Source organism: Lactuca serriola, chromosome 6 (genome assembly GCF_051521515.1).
Source record: "Lactuca serriola cultivar US96UC23 chromosome 6, Lser_US96UC23_V15, whole genome shotgun sequence".
In the NCBI taxonomy this organism is placed as follows: Eukaryota; Viridiplantae; Streptophyta; class Magnoliopsida; order Asterales; family Asteraceae; genus Lactuca; species Lactuca serriola.
In genome coordinates this window covers 132,484,886-132,503,757 of record NC_136413.1, presented here as the reverse complement: position 1 = coordinate 132,503,757, position 18,872 = coordinate 132,484,886, and positions in this window count along the sequence as shown.

Sequence of the window (18,872 nt, the reverse complement as noted above, 5' to 3'; positions counted from 1 at the left end):
GAAGAGCGTGAAAAAGAATCGAAGTGTCAACGCCCTACATATCCTGAAGAAGATTCCAAGTGTTGATTCCCTAGGCGGGATGACAATCACGTCCGGTGACGCTTCAATTCTGGTGAACCGGCTCCAAAGGTTGTTATCGAAGAACGAGATGGAGTATTCTCTTGAAATAGGCTGGATTCCAAGAGGAGAGAGTGTCACGTGGAGAAATAATTGGGCAAGTTTACTTGATCCATTGGCACCGATTTCACACGACAACTGGTGGAAGCATTGAAGAAATTAAACACATATCAAATCCGGGTAGGCGCACTCCTCTGTTTCTCATAGCCCCTTTATCTCCTTTGGCCATGGATCTGCCTTCACCCCTCTTCACCATCGTTCTACCTTTCCTCTTCTTCACTTCACACCAGAGACACCACCTACCACCAAACCTTAGCAAAAATCAACAAAACAAATAGAAGAATTGAAAATCTGAAATCCCTAAATTAAGGTTCCTTTACTCCAAATCAATTAAGTAATTCACGATTCGATCTGAAAACACAATTCATACTAGAGATTTCAGAAAAGGAAAAATGAGAGTCAATATAAACCTGTGGATTTCTCTATGCATAGATGGGTTGTACCAAGTTGTCCTTCTCCTAATGTGCTTCCGATTGTATATACACTGTTGAAGGATGGAGATTTTAGTTTGGGTAATCAGTTGGGTTGTGGGTTTGATGATGGTGGTGGGATCGATTTCTTCACCAAAGAATAGACACAACAAGAAAAATATTTGGGACCAGTTTGCTCTTATTGAGAGAGAGAGAGAGAGAGAGAGTTAATACCAAAGAATTATTATTTTTCTTTTTTTTAATAAGACGAAACTTCATAAATGGTCCCTATGGTAGTGAAAAGACAGAAATGCTCTTCACTTAACAGCCAAAAGCTAACGGCGTTAGCGAAAAGGACCATTTGTTAAAAGTTTTGAAACCACAAGGACCATCTGTGAGGTTTTTTGAACTTTGGGACTAAACTTGATATTTTCGAAAACCACATGGACCATTTTTGAAGTTTTGTCTAAAGTGTAAGAGCAATGGAAGAAAATTACCATTATACAATAAAGTCTAAGAACAAAATCAATAATGCAATAAAGTATATTCAAACATTCAAACAAAGAGAACAAAACTGAAAGACACATAAAAACACAAACTATATACCCATGTACAGAAAATTATCATTATGTCCCTGGACTATTAAAATAAACAATTTTCAATTATTAAAACAGATAAAATACAAACAAGTTACAATGATTCAACCAACAGTTTAACAAATCAGAATTTGGGATAACTAAAGTATTGTAGCCTTTTGTAAGCCCGTATAAAATAAATTAATTTAGACATTTTATTTGATTGGTAATTTCATGGTCTTACATCGACATGACTTCTTTATGTCTAAATAGAGGGGCATAAAAAGGCATATCAAGATTCAACCCACAAAATCCATTTGTAAGTTTTCTCATTTGCTTAAAATCACTTTATAATCTTTAAAAAATATGTATTACAGAAAACTTCAAATACTTTTTTGAAGTAATCCAGATCACTAATCAAGTTCAAAATTTAAGAAACAATAACCGATAAGCCACCATAAACATTTACAGACAGAACAATCATAGGTTAAACAACATAAATAGAAGCAGTAACATGCGACAACAATGGCAGGGGTAAATCCAGATCAGTAATCAAGTTCAAAATTTAAGAAGCAATGACCGATCAACCACCGTAAACATATACAGACATAACAATCATAGGTTAAACAACATAAATAGCAGCAGTAACATGCTAGAACATTGGGAAGGGACAACAATAATCGTTTTAATTGTATTCATTCCGGTCAAAGTTCAATACGCTAGCTCAAATTCGTCGTGTTCTGTCCATGAGTGGGAAATAGGGACTTACAAAATACAATTTAGTTGGAGAAAACAAATACATATACACATTGAGAAGAAGAAACTAACCAAAAGGATTGAACTGTGTGATTGAATATCCGAAAACTGAATTGCCGATGATGCAAAACCTTGGAAACATGATGCTGTAAAGGCACGTTGATATCATATATTTCAAGTATATATTGAGCAGATTATGATAAAATCGACATAAAAATTTTAATTAAATGTAATCGATTGATTGATATCATACCTTATATAAGAAATTGGATTCCATAATAACATTCTATTAATCGGTTATGTGTAGAATTTGAGTTAATGGCTACAACTGTTATCACTGATAAAAATGGAAACAAAATTGAAACAAAACAGGACGTTATATGGATTTGATATTGAATTGTATTCAATGTGAAACCAAGTAGGGGTATAATGAGTATTTAACTTTTGCAGAATTCTGATGTTTTGAAGGGACACGTGAAGATACGGTTTTGTTTATTAGATAGGGAGATATTATAACTATTATTAATATTACTTATTTCGATTTCGGTTAACAATATCACTATATGTAATTTTGTTTTATTGTTTTTTTAGCTCAAGGTAATAAATTAAAGTCTAACATTTTTTTGTTATTGATGAGCTAATACTTTTTTATTTTTAATATTTTAATAGAATTATAAATCAATAAATAAGTATACTTTTTATTAAAAAACTATAATTTAATCAAATAAACTGAACTTTTTAAAAAAGTTGTGTATTTTACGAGAAACTGCACATTTTATAAAAAAATTGCCCTTTTTATAAAATATAACTGCATCATTGTAAAAAAAAGTTGTATTTTATAAAAAAAAAACTACACATTTAAAAAAACTGCACTTTTTAGAACAAAATTGCACGTTTTATTAAAAAAAGCTGCACTTTTAAATGTAAAAAAGCATGTTTTATAAAAGAATTTAATAGGAAATTATAACAAAAAAATAGCAAAAAGTAAATAGTTTTATGAAAATTAGGTTTATGGTAATAGAGAAAAAAAATAAGTTTTTGGGTTTACCACTAAAAACAAAGATTAAAAAATGGAGTTTTCTATAAGTACCCCCTCATTTTTTCAATTCCACCCCTTGATTTGGTTTTTTGTCTATTGTTGTTTTTTTTTCCTATTTTGTTTTTTTGTTGTTTTTAAATTATTATTATTATTATTATTATAAATTTCGAACAAAATTTTATAATTCGAATGACATTATAAAATTCGAACGGCTATATGAAATCGGTTTTTAATTATATTTTATTATATATTTTAATATAATAATAATAATAATAATTATTATTATTATTATTATTATTATTATTATTATTATAAATTTCGAACAATATTTTATATATCGGATGACATTATAAATTCGGATGAAATTTTAAAATTCGTACGGCATTATAAATTTGGACGACATAATAAAATTCAAACGACTATATAAAACGGAACAAAAACAAAAACTTTCTTTATTTATCACGGATATATTAATTAGTTCATTATTTACATTTGTATGGTGCGTTATGCAGATTGAAAACAAACTTTACTTTTATTCCGTTTTATATAGTCGTTCAAATTTTATAATGTCGTCCGAATTTATAATGTTGTCTGAATTTTATATGGTTATCGAAATTTATAATAATAATAATAATAATAATAATAATAATAATATTATTATTATTATTATTATTATTATTGTTGTTGTTGTTGTTGTTGTTGTTGTTATTATTAAAAGAAAAAACAACAAAAAAACAAAAAAAGAAAAAGAAAATGAAAATAAAACGACATTAAATAAAATGTAAAAGGTTAATTAGATTGATGTTAGGGGAGGGGGTAAAATCTGTTAAGGGGGTACTTACATCACAACCCATAAAAAAATTATGAAATTTTATTTGAAAATTTAATTTTATAACATTATTTATATTATTATATTATAAAAACATTATTGTTGTTTTCTTTTGTCTTAATAAAAATAAGTTTAAAATTATGAATATTATTTATATTCGAGCATCAAGTGTATACAAAATGTATTAGGCGATGGAAATTGTGATGTTCGATCAGTAGTCGTTTGTCTCGGGTATGATGAAGATGAGTGACTTTTCATTCGTCGACAATTATATGATGAGTTATTGACTTCATATGAAGACTATTCTAGAGTTTTCGTTAGATGTGATGGAGTACTTGATTCTTTGTTTTTCTTCATGAAAGACAGGACATCACCACTAGACACTATGTGTTTATGCCTGTCCTAATAACCAATAAGTTTGTTCTGATCGTCTAATTTTTACCACAGTAGACTCTATAACCCTTTTCTCTCTATGGAGAGGTCCTTGAGAGTTTCAAAATCATATTGTCCTTACATTTGCACTTGTATAAACCAATCATTATGTGATGATACAGTTAGAAGAAGAGTGTCCGATTCCTCCTATTTCGACATTATCTATCTGCCACAAAGACCCGTTCGCAACCGAATAATAAACTATGTATAAGTCGCGTCTAAAATTTTATAAGCGAGTCAAACCTACAGAAATATCTTTTAGGACTAAAGATGATTAATTGTTATTTATTTTTGTCTCGGATTTTTGTTATGTAATATTTAAAACTAAAGAAAAAAAATGATGAAGATTTGTTCGGAATTTATTTTTCATATAATGTTATTTATACTATCAATGATGTTAGGTTGATGAAAACTTATTTGAAAATTTATTTTTAATAGTATTATTTATGTGATTATATTATAAAAAAAATATTAGTGTTGTTTTTTTTTTATCTTAATAAAAAATAAATTTAAAGTTATCAATATGAATAAAGTTAATAGTAAAAATATAATTATAAATTAATAATGATTTATTGATTGTGTTATAATAAACTAATAATAAAAGTTGGACAAATAATAATTATATTGTAATGATGACTTAAAAAGTAAAGTTAATGATAATTATATGGTAATAATTTATCATCGTTCATCCAAAAAATAAGTCTAAGAGCATCTCCAATGGTTAAGTTGTGTTATAACTTAGAGTTATTGTCAACTCCTCATCCTATTAGTTTTAAGCTCTAATTAAGTTGCATCTCCAATGGTTAACCTCAACATAGTTCTTTTTTTTTTTTTTTTTTTTTTTAGTTTAACTAGTTGATCCACATGTATATAAATTGTTTCTTATAACCCCTTAATCTAATTAGTTGTCTTTAAACATGATGGGTTTTAGGTAAAACAAATAAACTAGAAAAACAATTCCTAAGTTCACATGCAACCTACTTTAGATCTATGTTTTATCTATTGAACATACAACTTTGAATTGCAAAATAAGAACCCTAGAGGAGAGAGGCTATTTTCGAAATTCACAAACTAGGGTTTAGAAATTACATACCTTTCAATTGTTATAGTAAACAATTGATAATTCCCTTGATCTTGATCTTGATCTTCTTGGAAGCTTAGCACCACAAGTGTAATGCCTCTAATGGAATCACACCCAAACTAGCAAGAAGGAAAGTAGAAGGAGAGAGAGGGAGTATGCAATTTTCGGCCCTAAGGGTTTCTTCCAAAGAAAGAGTGACCAAAATGTGAACCAGGAGGCTCCTTATATAGTTGAGGGATCTAGGGTTTAGGAAAAACCCTAATGCTCCTTGCTTAGGGCCTAAGCAAAGCCAAAGGCCTTATCCAAGCCCCCTTGGACGAAATCCTTAGGGTTTCCCCTATAGATTTCGTCCACCTCCTTCCAAGGAGGTTCTGGAGCCTTCCACTCAACTATTAGATAATTGCAAACTAGTCCCTGCACTTTATAATTAATTCTTTTAACCCCAAAATTAATTCTAATTAATTTCTGGCTAACAATTAATTAAACAAAATGATTTCTTATTAATATATTAATCTTTTAACATATTAATTCATTTATATTAATTTATTAATCTTATAATAAATTAATATCTCTCCTTTCATAATTTCCTTGTCCGGTTGCTAGGTTTGAGGGCAACCCAAAAGGACTGTGCTGCTATCAATTCAAGTATATACCAATTATAGTTATGGGCTTAGACACCTAATCCAAGAGTCTCCCACTTGGATAAGTCTGTAACTATAATTGCTAGTATGCCTTCTAAATTTGACCAGCAAATTGTAGCTTCCAAAAAGCTGCTGCCGAACTCTGACCCAGTCAGTTACGAGTCCTAAGATAAGAGATCACATGACCCTTCGTTCTACTAGATATCTCTAGAAATAAGACATGGAATATAATCAATCTCTTTGTCCAGAATCTATGTTTCCCGATTTCTGATTTGTGATGATATAGGACTTCTAATCGAACACATCAATTAGTCCTGGCTGGGCCCAGCACATAAGTCAACACCAAATCATCGAGGGGCCCACAGATATCGCTTTTCCGGTTAAGGAAAAAGGAACGAATAAACATTGACTCATATGCTTGTATCTTTTACTCATCAAACCATACATGACAATACGTTTTATAACACCAAGTTACTGATGCGTTTTCGTATCACCAATGTATAACCGACTTGCAAATTACAACTCATATATCTTTGTTTCAAGATCATAGATATTATCGTCTCAGTATTACTCGTGATGAATTCCATGAAGTAATACTCTGAACGCGGGTTTATCCAATACTCAAATCTCAATTTCTGAGTACTCATGAACGTTGCAGCAAATCTATTGCCATGTCTATCCTTAGGCAATTCTACAATCCAGTTCATGACAGTCTTGATTCACTACTTACTTCCAAAAGTACGAGCGACTGTGGAGTTTGAATAATCTTATTATTCGGGAAGTCAAAACATGCAAAGTGAAACGCAATAATAATATTAATCCTATATGGCCCCAAAGCTTTTGAGCGTAAATAAAAACACTTTTATTTAAACACCATATTGATTACTCATTATTCATTGCTTACAGTTTCAGAAAATCAACTTATTACTTGAATTATAACCATAATTGTCCCATGCTCCAAGCATGCACACTTTGGTTTCCTATGGTCCATACTTTGCGAAATAGATCAATTGAAAAACCTTTCCAATGATGCTCATTTCACAATTCCCAATCCCTATTATTAGTGTTAGAACACAAGGTTCTTGCAACTACTAGAATATGCTAGATTCTAACATTTTATGCAATGATCCTTTCGCAAAGTCACAGCACAAAAGTCACCAAGACTTGGCAAATGAAATTACAAAGTACTCTATCGGAAATTGTTACAAGATAATTCCATAGACGTGAAGTCTCACATTCAAAGTACATTCCTTTGAACATCCTTCTTGCATAAAAGTTTCTAATCTAGACACAGACTCTCAACATCCAACTCCCAATATGGAGACATTTCCATATTTGCCATATGACGACTTATTCTTAATAGAATCTTATCTATTCATAATAATGTCGACATGGCTCATTCATTACTATACTTCCAACTACTCACAGGCGACAAATCCTGAGTGAACCTCTGATTTTTCCTTTGATAGTTGTTTAATTATTTTAGTCAGAACCGATTCTAGATCCTTTTTCCCTCTTAATACCCTAGGCATTTGGAAAATTTTAGAATGGTCAAATATTACAGCATATGCAATCAATCCTATACCCGAAGCGTATTGGACACAATGCATAATGTCTCACATAAAGACGTGATACTTTATCATCCTTCTGCCATAATATTTTATGTGTCCTGTTCCCACAATTCGATCTATGAAGAGGGATGCCGTGATCATAATCGAATTTGAGAATGCACTATATATCCTTGACTAAATTTATTAATGTTTCTCGATCTAAGCTTTAGAATTTTGAAACGAAGTATAATATTCTCTCCCTTAATTATAGCAAAACAACTTTTCAAACATTACAACTTTGCAAAGTGAATCTTTGTTTTTCTATAATTAATATTGCTAACTCGCAATACTTTACCATAATAATCATGCTCCCACTAACATGATGATTATTTTCTTACCAGCATAACACTTATGCTCCCACTAGCTTTGACATGTATTCAGAAAACAATTAAACTTCCAGAGAACAATGCTTATTGAATTCCTTAAGTTCATATTTCTAATACCTAACGCTTTGATAAGCCTTTATCAAAGCTTCTTAAAATCATACACCTTTGCCTTAGAAAGCTCATATGTGTTTCTAGACAAATTCAGAACTTATGTCACTAAGTCCCAAATGTTCAGACTAATTGTCAAATCTCATAATTCGAACTATGGAAAGGGATGTCGTAACCATAATCGAATTTGAGAATACAATTTCCACAATTGCTATCTTCTTAAAATCTCTCTTAGTGAAAGCATTTCCTCACAGTCATTTTCATGAAGGAGGTAATCTTATGACACTTAGATTTTGTGGTGTATAAGTTCCTATCCATGTGAATTTGTCAAAACCAAAGTTTGTGACAAATCCAAACTCATATGGACTGAACTTTCTCAATCTTGATTTCTTGCCTTATGGTAACACGAGTGCCCACCATATCTTCCAAGTGGTTTAGCAACTCATTCCTATCAATGCACTTTCCATTGATCAAGGTGCTTTGTCTTTATGCATTCACATGAGAACTCATAGAACTCACTTGCATAATTAATTCAATTGGAATGGCATAGATAAGGAGTATGTCATCCACGATAGGCTATAAACCTCAAGTCGTGTGCTAGTGATGATCGATAAGGTTTATTCTTGATTTGTTCTTGAAACCTTTTCAAGATCATTAAAACTCCCACTGACCTCTTGACATATACGATTCTCTTGTCAGGAAACTTTCCTCGACAAAACAAATATTCAAGAGTTAGTGTGGTTCTTATCAAGACAAAACACTTCACAAAATTTGTCCTAGTTAGTCTTTGTCTTATCCAAGACATCATAACTTACAAATTTTAAATGTGCAAGAATAAGAAAACTTTTCCAAATTCCACATTTGATGAGTGTTATAAACCTTCTCGAGACTTGTCACTCAATTCACAATCTTGGAGTATAACTCTAAGACTTGATGTTGGAACGAAGTATGATTGACTTCTTGATTTTAACCATTTCCTCAATTCTCTATTCCTCTTCTTAGACATGCAAATGCACTAAGACTTACTTAGAGGATCAATTGAGGTATGGTTCCTAATCATTAAGACTTATCATAAAACACGATAAAAGGTACTCTCCCTTCTTCTTAGAATAAAGAAACTTTTATCTTTCTGCCTACTTGATTCTTCTTTATTCGTTCTGCTATTCATTGAAACTCTTTCAATCAACTTAGAGTTACACTTAATCTTATAAGTATAATCATATTTACCAAACTTTAGTAAATCATGACGAATATCTTATCTATTTTGTGGTGGACTTGATCAACACACAACCTAGTGTACTCGATGTCCTAGTCCTTCACTTGACACTTTGTCAAAGAATTAGTCTAGTTTCCAAATATGAAAGTTTTTTCATTCATCACGCAACCAGGTTGCATGATTCCAAGTTTCTGTCCAATTGAAACTTGGGCGATGAGAAACTCTCCTTATTTGGTAAATTCTCGACATTTCCACAAATAACATAATTAAGAATCAAATCCATTATTGTTAATAATACACAAACATCAATTTTTCATAACGATTTCATCGCAAGGATATATATATATATATAATTATTCAAACCAAAATTTCTTTTATAAAAGCAGCGGAAAACTTGTCCTTACAATGCAAAATCAACTGAAAAACTATGTATTTATTCCTAACAAATCTATCATAACTTTCTAAGCTCAAAATCTGATCTTCGAATCCATGCGACGGTGATCCATTTCTTCGTGATCAGACTCATCTTGCTTTTCCATCAAGCTTCCTCTCTTTTCTCTGATCCTGAAAAACATTCAAATGTAATCTTATCACATTATGTATTAAGAATCAATGAATAGGAACTTGATGGAGTTAGATAATGGATTTTTTTACCTGAAGTAGATCCATATACCTTGACTCTCCCATCTCTTGGACTCTTCAGGTTCTCAGGGCAGATTTGTATCCAACGCCCCTTCTCTTGGCAGCAGAAACAGGTGGGTTCTTTTGGAATGTCCTTGAAAGCATGGTTGGTCGATTCACCAAACAAATATGCTCCATTGCTTTGCCAAATCATTTATGATTCAACAGCAATAAGCATGTAAGTTAGGTCAATGAGGGTGGCGTCAAGATCCATCATATAATACTCTCTCTTAAACTTATTATATGATTCGGGGAGTGACTGAAGAACCCAGTTCGCAGCCAACTTCTTGGGAAAGGTAGCACCCAACATTATCAACCTATCGATGTGTGATTTCATCCCTAGGACGTGAGCACACACGGGTTTACCATCTTCATGTTTCATTGCCAATAGGGCTTTAGTGATATTGAACTTTTCAATCCTTCGGTCTTGTGGGTTTAGGAGAACAACGGGAGGAGGTGGAGGAAGTGGAATCAAGTTAGTCCACATGGCAGGGATTGATCTTTCACCTTCATAGTGGAACAGACTTTGAGCAGGAATACTTTTTCCTTTAGATTCGGGAAGACCATGGTTAGATTCAGACATCTACAAAAACGGGAGAAAATTCAAGTTAGTTAATAATAATCCTTGATGTAACACCCAAAAGAAACATCGAGGCTAGGATCCAACACAACACTCCACAAATTGGAAGAGGGATGCCGTAATCCAATTTGCAGAATATTTGAAGGTAGGTAAATGACGATTTACCAATTTCCACCACGAAAAACGAAAAATAAGGTTAAGTTTTAAATGTATTGGAAACTCCTAGATTCTTTGAGATACATTGAAACTATTCAATGACATCTTTTAATCTCGGATTATGCTCTTCTATTTGTGACTGGGATGCCGAGGATCACAAACAAGATGTGAATAACCATGCAAATGTGCTTGGTAACCTCATTGTCTTTATCATTAACTATTGATGTGCCGGTAAACCACACACGCTCCATCAAAATGACAATTATGAGATACCCATTATTACTCTTTATTAGTACCTTTTAGTGTGCCGGTTAACCACACACGCTCCACTAACGACCAATAAAGCATTATGTGCAATTTCATGGATTAGCATACCTTTCACATTTTTCCTAAAGTAACTAGAGTTGGGATTTTGTAAAATAATGTTCTAGTACTTTCTTTAATAACATTATACTTTTAATGAGATGTAGTTGTCCTATCAAATCCGTTCTGCTAACGACCCTCCCCTAATCAAGGAAGCGGTGGGTGAGAGTGGACACCCATTCAACTACCATTTTATAGTCAGTTTCCTTATACCCCCCTTATAGATTGGCTTTGTGAATGAGGCATACTAGCGATTTGACTGACCATATTCTTATACATATATAATATTTAACTTTTAATTATAATATACATATAAGGTGTGTTTTAAAACATTTTAAAAACTCCAAGGGTTTATATAAATTTTTCGAAATTTAAACTATTAAATTTTAAATTTAAGTAAACCAATTAATTAGATTTAATATTTATGTATTAATTAACTTTTAATTAATTTATTAAATCTTTTAAGGATTATCTAATTAAATTAAACAATTAACTTAATCCTAATCCATATCCCTTCTAGATTTCGAAAATATGGGGATAGGATAATTTCCTTATTTATCTCAATTATCCAATAAGGCAACCATTATCCAAAACAAAGAAACCCTAAAAGAGGGAGCATATTTTGAAATTACAAGGGGAGGAGGCTAGGGTTTTGGAAACCCTAACCCTAATTTCGACTAGGGTTCATGGAGGCTAGGGTTTTCGAAATCCCTTTGCACCAAAACCCTAAAATCGAAAATTTTGGCCTTTAGGGTTTAATGGCTATAAACCCTAATGTGCAATTCAACTATTATAGCAATTCAATTTAAAACAACAATGGCTTTGATACCACTGATGGGTTTTAGGTAAAACAAATAAACTAGAAAAACAATTCCTAAATTCACATGCAACCTACTTTAGATCTATGTTTTATCTATTGAACATACAACTTTGAATTGCAAAATAAGAACCCTAGAGGAGAGAGGCTATTTTCGAAATTCACAAACTAGGGTTTAGAAATTACATACCTTTCAATTGTTATAGTAAACAATTGATAATTCCCTTGATCTTGATCTTGATCTTCTTGGAAGCTTAGCACCACAAGTGTAATGCCTCTAATGGAATCACACCCAAACTAGCAAGAAGGAAAGTAGAAGGAGAGAGAGGGAGTATGCAATTTTCGGCCCTAAGGGTTTCTTCCAAAGAAAGAGTGACCAAAATGTGAACCAGGAGGCTCCTTATATAGTTGAGGGATCTAGGGTTTAGGAAAAACCCTAATGCTCCTTGCTTAGGGCCTAAGCAAAGCCAAAGGCCTTATCCAAGCCCCCTTGGACGAAATCCTTAGGGTTTCCCCTATAGATTTCGTCCACCTCCTTCCAAGGAGGTTCTGGAGCCTTCCACTCAACTATTAGATAATTGCAAACTAGTCCCTGCACTTTATAATTAATTCTTTTAACCCCAAAATTAATTCTAATTAATTTCTGGCTAACAATTAATTAAACAAAATGATTTCTTATTAATATATTAATCTTTTAACATATTAATTCATTTATATTAATTTATTAATCTTATAATAAATTAATATCTCTCCTTTCATAATTTCCTTGTCCGGTTGCTAGGTTTGAGGGCAACCCAAAAGGACTGTGCTGCTATCAATTCAAGTATATACCAATTATAGTTATGGGCTTAGACACCTAATCCAACAAAACACATCATATTTTTAATAAAATATAGTTTGTATTGAACTTCATTGTAGTTATAATATATAAACATTTGTAACATCTAATAGAAATAATTATTCATTATTGAAATAAATATTATTTCAACTAAAATAAAATTATGTAGGTAAAATGACATATTTTTAAAGATAAATGATTAGACTGGACAAACATTTATACTATATTGACTATTAAATATATATATATATATATATATATATATATATATATATATATATATATATATATATATATATATATATATATTCAATGGTCAATAAAAAAACAAAAAAGCTATCCTCTCAAATGATGTTTAATAATATTAAGCGGTCAAGAAAATAGTAAAAAAACTATAAATAAGTTTGCATTGGAGATGCTCTAATAGTATAACTATAAATTAGTGTTAGTGTTGTAGGTTGGTGTGTACAAGACATCTTAAATAAATTCTATAATTATAATGCATCCATGTAGCCTGTTCATTTAGCACCCAATCCTAAACATGCATAATGCCTATACTAATTTTTGGCTTTTCGTCTATGGTGCTAATTTTGTTGATGGTCCGATCAGAAGAAGAAAAATATTCATGTTCATTAAACATTCTTTGAATATTATCATTACGAGCGTTTTGTAATTCATAGATGCTATGTTTTAATATAGTATTGAGACCTAAATCCTTAGGAGCTACATATTCTCTTACTTATGTAGTGATAATATTAAATTTACTACAAAGAAAACGATCAGTAACGGCGACAAAAGTCGCCAGTAATAAGTCGGGTTGTCGCCGGTAATAGTAATAGCGGTGATGCGTCACTGGTAATAAGTCGTCATTACTGTTTCGACGCTATTAATCAAATTGTCGCCCCTAACGATATTTGTCGCCGCTAATGATGTGTGTCGCCACTAATAACAATGTTGCCGGTAATAACAGAGTCGCCAGTAATAGTGTCGCCGGTAATAACAATTTTCATTTTTTTAATTAAAGATTTTGGTTGCCGGTAATAATGTCGTCGGTAATTACATAACAACATTCGATTAAATATCAAAAATAATAGCGTCGACGCTAATTACATAACAAACATCCGATTATAATTAATTAACTATCAAAAGTTATAATATCCGATTAAACTTTTAGCTAACTATTAGCGGCGACATTTTTAACTTTTAGCGGCGACATATATGTCGCCGGTATTAGGTTGTCGCCCCTAAAGGGTGATTTAACTTTTCGAAATTCTCGTTATATTTGTTTTTACCTATCTTTTTAAACAGTTTGTTTGCATTCTCAAGATCATTAAATGAAATTAGGTATATTCAAGAATGAAGATAACCTTTGCGAGTGACTATACACTACTAGAAAACATGGTGTTTTCCTACGGAAAATAGCTACGGAAAATTTCCGTAGCTAATTAGCTACGGAATTGCTACGGATCAGCTACATAATAGGACGCCCTAGTTTGGTAACGGAATAGCTACGGAATAGCTTCGGAATAGCTACGGAAACGGGTCCGTAGCTATTCCGTAGCTAATTAGCTACGGAATAGCTACAGATGCGAATCCGTAGCTATTCCGTAGCTAATTAGCTACGGAATAGCTACATATGCAAATTCGTAGCTATTTCGTAGCTATTTAGCTACGAAATGGCTACGGAATACCTACGGATACTAATTACCTACAGATTAGCTACGGATTTTTCTTATTTTCATTTTTTCGGGCACCAAACGTTGTTTTTTTCGCTTCGTTGTTTTCACACCTCTACTATACATGATTATCTTTATTTTCACCAACATGTAGCTATTAATATCGTTCACAAAGTTATGTCCCCTTCAGGATCAAGTACTCGTTTCACATTTTAACATTGTAATGCATATACTTTTTCATCAACTTGTGATGAATTATGTTTTTATATGTATATTTATACACATGAATGAGTTATGGTATATGTGTACGTGTATATGTGTATGTATACGTGTTTGTGAGATGTATGTGAACGTATTCATACGCATTATAGTGTTAAACCATTAAACGAACAATGGATCATGTATGTGCTCGCGACTTTATCAATGATATTAATAGCTATAAGTTGGTGAAAATATAGATAATCGTATATAATAGAGGTGTGAAAAAAACGGAGCGAAAAAAACGACGTTTGGTGCCCGAAAAAATCGAAAATAAGAAAAATCCGTAGCTAATCCGTAGCTAATTAGCTACGGACTAGCTACGGAATTCTAACGGAAAGCATACTCCGTAGCTATTCCGTAGGTAATTACCGATAAAATTGGAAACAAAATTGAAACAAAATAGGGCGTTATATGGATTTGATATCGAATTGTATTCAATGTGAGACCAAGTAGGGGTATAATGGGTATTTAACTTTTGCAAAATTCTGATGTTTTGAAGGGACACGTAGAGATACGATTTTGTTTATTAGATAGGGAGATATTATTACTATTATTAATATTACTTATTTCAATTTCGGTTAACAATATCACTATATGTAATTTTGGTTTATTGTTTTTTTAGCTCAAGGTAATAAATTAAAGTCTAACATTTTTTTGTTATTGATGAGCTAATATTTTTATTTTTAATATTTTATAGAATTATAAATCAATAAATAAGTATACTTTTTATTAAAAAACTATAATTTTTAGTCAAATAAACTGAACTTTTTAAAAAAACCGTGTGTTTTAGGTGAAACTGCACTTTTTATAAAAATAACTACCCTTTTTATAAAAAAATTTGCATCATGTAAAAAAAGTTGTAATTTATAAATAAAAAAACTACAAATTTAAAAAAACTGCACTTTTTAGAAAAAAATTGCATGTTTTATTAAAAAAAAACTATACTTTTAAATGTAAAAAGGCACGTTTTAAAAAAAAAATTAATGCAAATTATAACAAAAAACAGCAAAAAGTAAATAGTTTTATGAAAATTAGGTTTATGGTAATAGAGAAAAAAAATAAGTTTATGAATTTACGACTAAAAACATAGATAAAAAAAGGGTTTTCTATAAGTACTCTTATTTTTCCAATTTCACCTCGTTGATTTGATTTTTTGTCTTTTGTTGTTTTTTTTTGTTCTTTTTTTTTTACTATTTTCTTTTTTTATTGTTTTTATATTATTATTATTATTATTATTATTATTATAAATTTCGAACAAAATTTTATAATACGGACGGCATTATAAAATTCGAACGACTATATAAAATCGGTTTTTAATTATTTTTTATTACATATTTTAATATAAATAATAATAATAATAATAATAATAATAATAATAAATATTATTATTATTATTTTAAATTTCGAACAACATTTTATATATCGGAAGACATTATAAATTCGAACGACTATATAAAATCAGTTTTTAATTCTTTTTTTTTTATTTTATAAATCGGTTTTTAAAATCGGATTACATTATAAATTTGGATGAAATTTTAAAATTCGTACGACATTACAAAGTTGGACGACATAATAAAATTCAAACGACTATATAAAACGGAACAAAAGCAAAGTTTTTGTTTATTTACCACGGATATATTAATTAGTACGTTATTTACATTTGCGTGGTGCGTTATGCGGATTGAAAACAAACTTTATTTTTGTTCCATTTTATATAGTCGTTAAATTCAAATTTTATAATGTCGTCCGAATTTATAATATTGTCCGAATTTTATATGGTTATCGAAATTTCTTATAATAATAATAATAGTAATAATAATAATAATAATAATAATAATAATAATATTATTATTATTATTATTATTATTATTATTATTATTAAAAGAAAAAACAACAAAAAACAAAAAGGAAAGAAAACAAAAGAGAATAAAATGATGTCAAATCAAATGTAAAAGGTTGATTAGATTGATGTTAGGGGAAGGGGGTAAAATCTGTTAAGGGGTACTTACAGCACAACCCATAAAAAAATTATGAAATTTTATTTGAAAAATTAATTTTATAATATTATTTATATTATTATATTATAAAAACATTATTGTTGTGTTTTTTGTCTTAATAAAAATAAGTTTAAAATTATGAATATTATTGATATCCTTGTATCAAGTGTATACAAAATGTATTAGGTGATGAAAATTGTGATGTTCGATCAGTAGTCGTTTGTCTCGGGCATGATGAAGATGAGTGACTTTTCTGTCACACCCCAAAACCGAGAACGGCGGAAACGTTCTGCGGCGGAGGACATCATGTAATGTATCACAACAATGCAAAGTAGTAAACAAGCAACAACATCATCCATTGCATTAAAAGTATAATTTTAATTACAAGTGTGTTCTTTCATAGTATAAGACAACATAATGAACAATCTACATAAAATAGGAGTCTTGATTTCTCCATCTTCACAAAACCTGGTCGTCGTACCTGTCTATTTGTGACCTGAGAATACAAGTATTTTGAAAGCGAGTATCAACAATAAAGCTGGTGAATTTATAAGTATTAATGTGTCTTAGATTTGTAAAACTGGAAAGTAAAGACTTGTGAACATTTGGAAAAAGGTTTCTATAAGTATGAACTGTTTGAAACTAGTTTGAAAACGTTTGAATACCCTAGCAAATCCCTATGATTTCTATTAGTATAAAGAGTAGTCTTCTACCAAGACTAGACTGTTTTGAAAGTAACAAAGATGGTTTTTCCCTTGGATGACTACTATTAACAAAATATATAGTCTACTTCGTCATTTATGTGAATGTATCACAAAATAAAAGTAATAGGAAAAATATAGCCATATAAGTGTTATCCTTTTTTATTAGGATCAACTCGACATCGCGACTATCGAAAAAGTATTAACCTTGAATATTCGTAGATGTTTATTTTCCTCTGTAGCTAACAACAGGTTGAAGGAATGGTTAGTCCCGTAAAGGTACCCTAATATAAGTATTAACCGTAGGCATCCGTAGATGTTAATTACCTCTGTTGCTAACAGTTGGGTGCTGGAATGGTTAGTCACGTCTTAGTAAGTAAGTAGTCTTCTAACGAGACCCGTTGTAAGTAAGTAATAATATGATTGGTAGTCCCTATTCTACATTTGGAACTAAAGGTGACTTCCGCAACGAATCGCTAGGTCGAAATCCATACTTATTACCAAATCATATATATATATATATATATATATATATATATATATATATATATATATATATATATATATAAGCCCAAACTATACCTATAATAGCTTGGTAGGGATATATGAACGTATACCTTTGCTACCCAAAGGTACTGAACCGACTGATCAGAACTATTATGTCTGTATATGTACACATGATATATAACTTAATATTTAAACGACCTTCGGACGGATACCCGATACCCTACCAGACCACATCCCAACGGGGAAAAGGAAATAAAGCGGGTTAGCCTTCCTAAGTCCTTTAAGCATTATTTATATAACTATACATATACAGACATGCTTTTAACAAGGTATCTATGTAAAGGTATCCATGTATGTGTATCCAAGTAAGTGTATCCATGTAAGTGTATCCAAGTAAGTGTATCCATGTAAGTGTATCCAAGTATGTGTATCTCTTCATATAGCATTTAGTATAGACTCATGAATGAACTGACTCTGGCGTAATTCCTTGTAATAGGAATAGCAAGTAGTATCTCCTAACTATACCTATAATAGCTACTAGAAATGTACAAGTATCAACGAAGGTATACCTTTGCTAGCCAAAGGTACTGAACTGACTGAGGGCACTATTATGTCTACATATGTATACATGATATATAACTAATATTTATACGACATTCGGACGGATAACCGATACCCTACCAGACCACATCCCAACGGGGAAAAGGAAATAAAGTGGTTTAGCCTTCCTAAGTCCTTTAAACATTACTTATATAACTATACATATATGGGCATGCATTTGATAATATAAAAGCATAAAAGGAGTTTTGTAAAACCTTTGAAAAAGATTAATATCTAAGAAAAGTTAGACTTGATGTCAATTTATAAAACGATTTGAAAGTATTTTGTTTGAATAAACAGTTTAAGTATAAAGAACACATTTGTTTGAAATACATTTATAACAAAGTTTGAAAAGAAACATACAGTGTATAAAGCAGTTTGATAAAGAGTTTTAAACATATAAAAACGTTTAAGAAAGTCATTTCAAAAAATCTATTTGGTAAAACAGTTAACGTATAGTAAATCTATTTGCATGTTAGTTATTAATCACATGTG